This window comes from Apus apus, chromosome 1 (genome assembly GCF_020740795.1).
Source record: "Apus apus isolate bApuApu2 chromosome 1, bApuApu2.pri.cur, whole genome shotgun sequence".
Taxonomy (NCBI): Eukaryota; Metazoa; Chordata; class Aves; order Apodiformes; family Apodidae; genus Apus; species Apus apus.
Genome location: NC_067282.1, coordinates 35,951,242 through 35,958,460, shown reverse-complemented (window position 1 = coordinate 35,958,460; position 7,219 = coordinate 35,951,242). Strand labels below are relative to the sequence as shown.

At 34.5% G+C, this 7,219-nt stretch overlaps 1 protein-coding gene across 3 annotated transcripts in view; it reads right to left on the bottom strand.

The window, feature by feature from the left end:
* Positions 1-1,344: 1,344 nt before the first annotated feature.
* The window catches only part of TDRD3 (tudor domain containing 3), a 98,902-nt gene continuing 93,027 nt past the window's right edge, over positions 1,345-7,219 (bottom strand). For all 3 annotated transcript variants that reach the window (XM_051616918.1, XM_051616929.1, XM_051616950.1), the window contains one exon: positions 1,345-3,053. The gene's annotated coding sequence lies outside the window, so the exon portion shown is untranslated. The remainder of the gene's footprint in view (positions 3,054-7,219) is intronic.

Here is a 7,219-nt window from a genome sequence, read left to right as displayed (position 1 = left end):
GCAAAGACTTAGTGAGAAAGTACCTGTTAGTGACAAAAGAAAAAGCTATATTAATACATATTAATGTATATAAGTGAATATATATATTCTAAATGAAAACATTACTTCAGTCAGATATTGTTACATAACTCTGAAAACATGCAAGATAAACCCAGAACTCTTGTTTCCAAGTGATTTTATATCTCAACAACATAAAGGAGAACAAAATTACTTAATTATAATATTGGCAACTTAGCACATAACTTTTAGAATAATTTAGATCAGAAATTCTAACTTTCTTCTTTCATTTCCTTTTGGTAAAAATGTTATATACAAGTCCATGGTAAGTAAATCACCTCATTAGAATTGCATTCCTAAAATTCAAGACAGAAATTCTCATAAACTCTATAATCTTAGCAAAAGAGGGCCATGAACCTGGAACCTACTGGTTCACAGGCCAAGAGGCACAGACTGGCTCATTTCCAGCATGTAAAGGGCAAAGTTGCCTTATAACAGGTTTGTCTTAGAAATAGCTAGTCAGAAACACTCCAAATTAGTCAGAAATCGAGCTAGTAAATAGTGCGGATGATCAGGATCCAGTGCCCCTTATCTGCCTTTTTTGTTTAACTACAGAGATGTGACCCCACAAAGTTCAGAACCTTGCTTTTGCTGTTGCATTTAACAAATCAGAAGTTAACTTTGACATCAGGTTTGAAGACCTACTTAGTTGTGATAACTTTTTGCTAACAAAAGCTAAATAAATTAATGTCATTCTTGAGTATGTAAACTTCACTACATTATCACTGACACTGGTTTTAATGGATTATGTAGATCAAGAAAACAATTTATATACATACCTAGTTTAGCATCATGTTGTTTCCAGATTTAGGAATCAATGAGCATGAACACACCAATTCTTGCATTTCAGAACAGGTTGATGCAAACAGTTTTTGACTATTAAATCACTGATTCCTTAGATCTTAAACAGGCAGACTTTCCAAATAAGTGATTTCAGTCAAAGTAGAGAAGAATCATAATATACACAAAGACAACATGTCTTTTCAAGAAGACTCTCCAGCTGTTTTCTTACTCTGGCTTTCCAGTTCCTCTGCACCAGTGAAAAGACAAGAACATCATTTTTTCTGTTTAACAAACACATTCTCAAATGTGTAACATTTGCCTACAGGCAGTTGTACATACATGTGGTAATTTCAGAATGCCACAACCACTACAGAGGAATGCTGCATTCTCTTACTACAGCCTTCAAATCTTCCTAAGTAAGCTTTATTTTCTACAGTTCACTAAATCAGAGTGCAGTTTTCTGAATTTTATTATTCAGTTCACAGCAAGAATGAAAGCTCAAAGTAACATAAAAGTTATTTTAATTTCAGAAATTGGTCTGGTACAGTGATTGTAGGGCTCTCATTTCATACACAGTCTATTTGTAAAGAAAAATCGAAACTGATTTCTGAAATCACGCTATGGCTGCATTGCTTTACGAGGCTGAAAAGCTGCTATCAGTGGTCTTAGCAATAATTCTGGAAGCAAAGCAACATCCAACATCCAACGTATTAGTTCTACACTTTATTTATTTGCTGGTATAATTTAGCAGAACTGACCAGAATGATTGGAAGAGGTTTCTAACTTAAATGTAACAGACTTCATAAAAATTGTTGCGTGTCAGCTAATAGTGAAGAACTTCAACACCATACAGCTAAAGTTTTAAGCTTCCAAATTTCTTTAGAATTATTAGTGAGTTGCATTATAATTCTCAAGAAGCTGCTTAGGATCCATTAAGGCAGCAAAAATTTGGTTCCTTACAATTCTGCAAATACTTATGTGCTTGGCATTCGGACAGTACTCAACATTATGTACTGCAAATACATTCCATCACATCATCAATATAAAACTTCTTTTCACCCAAATAAGCCAGGTTCTATCCAAAATTCTGTATGAGCACTCAAGAGAGAAATTCAGTAGAATTAATTGTACAACTTATACCATCAATACATAAGGTCTGGCAAAATCCTGTCTTTACGGAACTACCTCAAAACAAATGTGCTATTTCAATCTTAAATAATCAGAATAAAGCTTAGAAGGGTTTTGCATGGTACATAGATCTCGAGTGCTTCTCAGCTAAAGAAACTGAAATTTCAACTATTTGTCATAATCACATAAGATTCAAAGATGAGAATGAAGAGTAGTTTGACGTAGGATTCTTTCAAGTATCAATGGTAATTGAAAAAGTCTAACAATATGCAGTAATAAAAGCAGTTTAAAGCTACAAGAAAGTTAGAATCTACTATTCAACAAGTTGCACCCTTATGCATGTATACACATAATTACGTTTAAAATACTCATAGGTATCTCTTGGTACTTTTTGTTTAAACTACTTTCCTGTACCTTCTAGAAACTTCTATTTCTGTAATATAAATATTCCTAAAATGAAAATATTTACGTAAAATTATTTAGAAAATGACTACTGAAACGGATTATTATTTTTTCCCCATCAACCTTATAGTCACAGATAATGAAAAACATAACAGGCAAATTTATAATTTGGCCTTCAGCAACTTTGGAAAGCACAGAAAACACAGTCAAAATCTATTAAAAATATCACTGTACAATGATTAGCTGAAAATTTTAACATATTTCACTAATGCTAGCCTAAAATCTAAATCAAAGGCCAAATCCTGTCCACTTTTGAGAAAATATAAGTTTTACTTTTACTTTACTAGAAACAAAATCAATTAGAAATGAACAAAAGTCATGATACATCAGTGTTAACTAACAATGGAAGCTCAGTAAAAAGAATACAAGGCAAATAATAGAATAGTGCACCGTCATTTTATTGATGGCAGCAATGACAATGTGCCTCTTTCATATGTAAAAAGTATCCAGCTTCATATAACTAAGAACTTTAAAATAAAGTCTCTTATGTCAGGTCCAAATTCCTTCTGCTCACACGAGCTTTCTTTGCTCCATCTTGCTGCTTGGAAGAAGCCACAATTTCTTCTAGAAGTCTTCAGCAAGTTGGCGCTTCCAGTGGATTTCCATCCACCCCAAGAAAGTTTCTAAATGGAAAAAAAATTCAATATATAAGCATAAAAACTCTCTGCTCTTTGTGCAATATGTGCTTTACGATTATTTCACTTTCTTCCTCCAAAAGATTGAATATCTGCTGTTTAGTACGTCCCGAGATAAAAGTCTTTAAAAGAATAAATCAGAAGGCTGTATTGAAATGCCGTAAGTATGATTGGTATAATACAAGGAAAGAACACTTTCTGGCAATGACATATTCCAAAAGTGTAGTTTCTCCATTGGTAAGGAATTCAATACAGACTCTGAAGTCTGACAAGGTGTAGACTGATTCTGTCATGGAACAAAGGAAGACTCAAGAAACACATAATCACCAGGTACTCACAGGTTCACTCTCTTAGGTTTTTTCAAGCTCCTCCAAAAGCTATGATCCTTCAAAATACTCAATTCTGATTACTTGGTTCCCCTTATTTTTAAAACTATCATGACATTTTATATAAGAAGTGTAAGGTCAAGATGTATTTCTATTATTGTTAGATTCTAATATCTTAATTTTCTAGGAGGAATATCTTATTTTACAGACCTGTTAAAGCTCGTGTTTGATTTATATCCTGAACAATGTAAAGGGAGTTCAAGGACTCTCTCTGCAGTGCTCTGATAAGCTACTCTGATAAGTTAGTTCTCCACATAGCAGCTGGACATTAACAAACATCATGTCTAGGTCAACTGCAACCATGGTAAGAGGTACTGACAACCCCGTAGCTCTGTTGCTTCATCCTAACATGACTACTGTATCACTCTGTCTTCATAATAAATACCAAGCCAAGATTTCCTCTAAGTTTTCAGCAGTTGTTCTTGATACCCAAAGTGAAGAACACAGTGGCAAGAAGCTCTTCAGAAGGATAGAATCATAGAATGGTTTGGTTGGAAGGAATCTCTAAAGGTCATCAGTTCAACCCTGATGTCATGGGCAGGAACATCTCCAACTAGATCTGGCTGCTCAGAGCCATACATCCAACCTGACCTTGAGTGTTTTCATGGATGGAGCATTTACAACCTCTCTGGGATTTTCCAGTGTTTCGCCACACTCATCATAAAAAATGTCTTCCTTATATCTAGTCTGAATCTCTCCTCTTTTTGTTCAAAACCACTACCTCTTGTCCTATTGCTATAGGCCCTACTAAAAAGTTTGTTCTCATCTTTGTTATAAGCCCCCTCTAAGTATTGAAAGGCCGCAGAAAGGTCTCTCCAGAGCCTTCTGCAAGCTAAACAACCCTATGGATTGAAATTCCACTTTTAAAAGACTCAAGATTTAAAAAACTTAAACCTCCTCACACCTGAGCTTGTGATTTATCAGTATTAAGAGCTGATATTTGCCATTGCTAATTCCAGATTTGCAAACTTGGTGACTATGCTGAAAACTAATCCAGGAAGCAGTATAGCTTCACTTCTGCATTGTACCTATGCTAAGTCCTCCCTGTCGAGTGATTTAACGTTATACAGGTAAGTTTAAGAGCTTTTGGGTCTGAGGCGATATGTCTAATGTATGGATCTAATGTTTCTTTTTTGATATGTACTCATCATACCCATTACAACTGTGGCCAGCAAACTTTACTTTTAGAATTAAGTTGCCTTTGAAAACCAGGAACCTTGACATTTTAAATGTTAAATGCTTCAATATTGAAAATTCTACAGAATTTACTGATTTATAATATAAAATAATCATCAACAAGGGCTCTCCATCTCTTTTCAGGAAAAAAACAAACAACCAGTTACTTTACATAACACAGAGGTAGTCCCTCAGGGAGTAAAGGTGATCAAATACCAAATGAATTACCTGGTGAAGAAGTAAAGTACCCTTCAGAGGAAAGATGTGGTAATTTTTTGTCTCACTGGATCCCTTAAAACTTCCCCTGATAAATCATGTCTTCATCTAACAGATTATAAAAAAACTTGAAGTAAGAACAACACGCCATGCTCTCAAAAGCTCTAAGGAATAAAAAGGAGCAAAAAACCATACAGCAATCCATTTACAGGAACTGACATTCAATATTCCTGAATTTTTATATGTCAAGACATTAAAGCTACAGTGCTGTGCAAGACTGGGTAAGCTGAAAGCAATTTAGAAACGGGCTATGGTTTGATTTTCCACCTACATTTAAAATGAGAGAATATCTGATTATATTCTCTACTTTATTTTTTAAAAAGCTTAATAGATTTTCATTTCTGTTTTCTCTCTAATTCCACTGTCTTCAACCAGTACCAGGTCAAGTGTAATTAATTTCAAATTCAACCTAAGTATAAGATACATGGTAGTGTGAGGTTTACTACAGGGAGCCATTAGCCATACTTGACAGTTGTCTGCACCATAGTATCACAATAACCACCTCCTCACAACACTTTACCTATAAAACAGGGCAAATGAGGCCAGCTACAATGGATTTGACATGAGCTTCAGAAAGCACATCTAGCAGGAGAAAGCTGGTCTTTACCACAAAGAAAAAGCTTCTGGATACAGCACTACAGTATTTTTATCCTCAAAAAGACTGGCAATAGAGTGCTCTTCAATTGAGGAAGAATTCTCACTTTTTGACACTTTTCAGAGATGACCACAAATGCCACACTTTTGAAGAGACAAGAATAACATGTTCAGTTTGCCAAATATTTACTAGAACACAGTGGCAGAAGAAAAAATCCATATTACAAATTCTAGACAAAATAAAGGTTTGTTTTCACTGGAACTAACACAGGAGCTAACTGCTTAAGCAGCACCACCCAACCTCTACATAGAAGGCATCTCTTGCTTCTCAATTTCCTTTTTCTGAGTGATCCTAGTGTTTGAAGAATCTATGACCAGTTTTGTATCTTAACACCTTCTTCTCAGTATTAACATCCAATAGCTCTTACAATATTTTATGTTGACATGTAGTTGAGCTTCATATGTGAAATTTTCCAAATACAAGCCTAAATCTGATAAATCAGCTAATTAGAATAGCCAGATTTAGCAAATAGTTTTAATATAAAATACATATTTTAACTGACTACATTTTAGCCACTTAAGAGATAATTTCCACTTAATTAAAGTTCAAGACAATTCAGTTATGGCAGTCAATGAAGAAGGCATTGAATGTTTTGACCAAGAGGGAATGAATCTTCCTATCAAACCAATAAGTTGTATTTTCTAATAATGAATTGCTGTTTACAGAGATGGTATGTATATAAGATGGTATGTATGTATGTATGTAAGGTATGTATAACTCCTACAGTATTTGCTATTTGTATTGTAGAAGATAACGTGCATAATACTTCAACAGAATTAGACTTACAAAAGTAGCCAAAATTTACCAGGTTTAAGATGCCACTGATTGTACATAGCACTGGGTTAGTAAGTTCAGTTTTGCAGGACAAACTGGCACTATCTCTCTAACTTGAGCATATGTTGAAGTAAACAAGTTTTGGACCCAAAGAGGACACAGGAAATACCTCATTTCATCAACTGAGGTAGAGAGTTTTAAATTATGTTGAAAAAAAAAAATAAAAGGATATATTAAAAGTATTATCAGTAGAAGATATACTTTTTAAAGCAAAGTACTGTAAAATTATATTCGGCTTCATGACACATTTTCCAAAATGTATCTTGATATTTTACTTCCTGGATGGGAAGAGTCCATTGCTACTTCCCGACAAATGATTTGAAGTTTATTTATTTGACAGTATTTACTACCTGAACCTAACTCCTTTATTTAAAGATGCCTGACATTAAACAACAGTGCCTGTACTGGGGCAAGGAAAGGGCTCTAACTATTTTTTATGGCAGGTAGGTTTTGATACTGAGACTGCTGTCCATTTAAACCAGGATCTTGCTAGAATCTTCAAAGCAAGCTATAAGAAAACCTGTAATGAAAAATCAAGTTCATTACTTGTCAACAATTCATTCACTCTTCCTGAGAGACAGGATTTACTACCACTCTCTCTGGATGTCACTTTTCCCCCATTTCCCAGCTGACCAAAGTAAAACACTGTTTTCCAGATTTATACTGTAAAATTAGAGAAATACTAAAAATATTACCTAAAGACACAAAAAATCCTCCTGGTTTTGACTGCTGTCAACACTGAGCGCATTTCATTCAGCTGATCACACCAACACTCATCTGAGCCAAGCAAGCTGATTTAGAACTCAGCTTAGTGCATATGCTGGAAT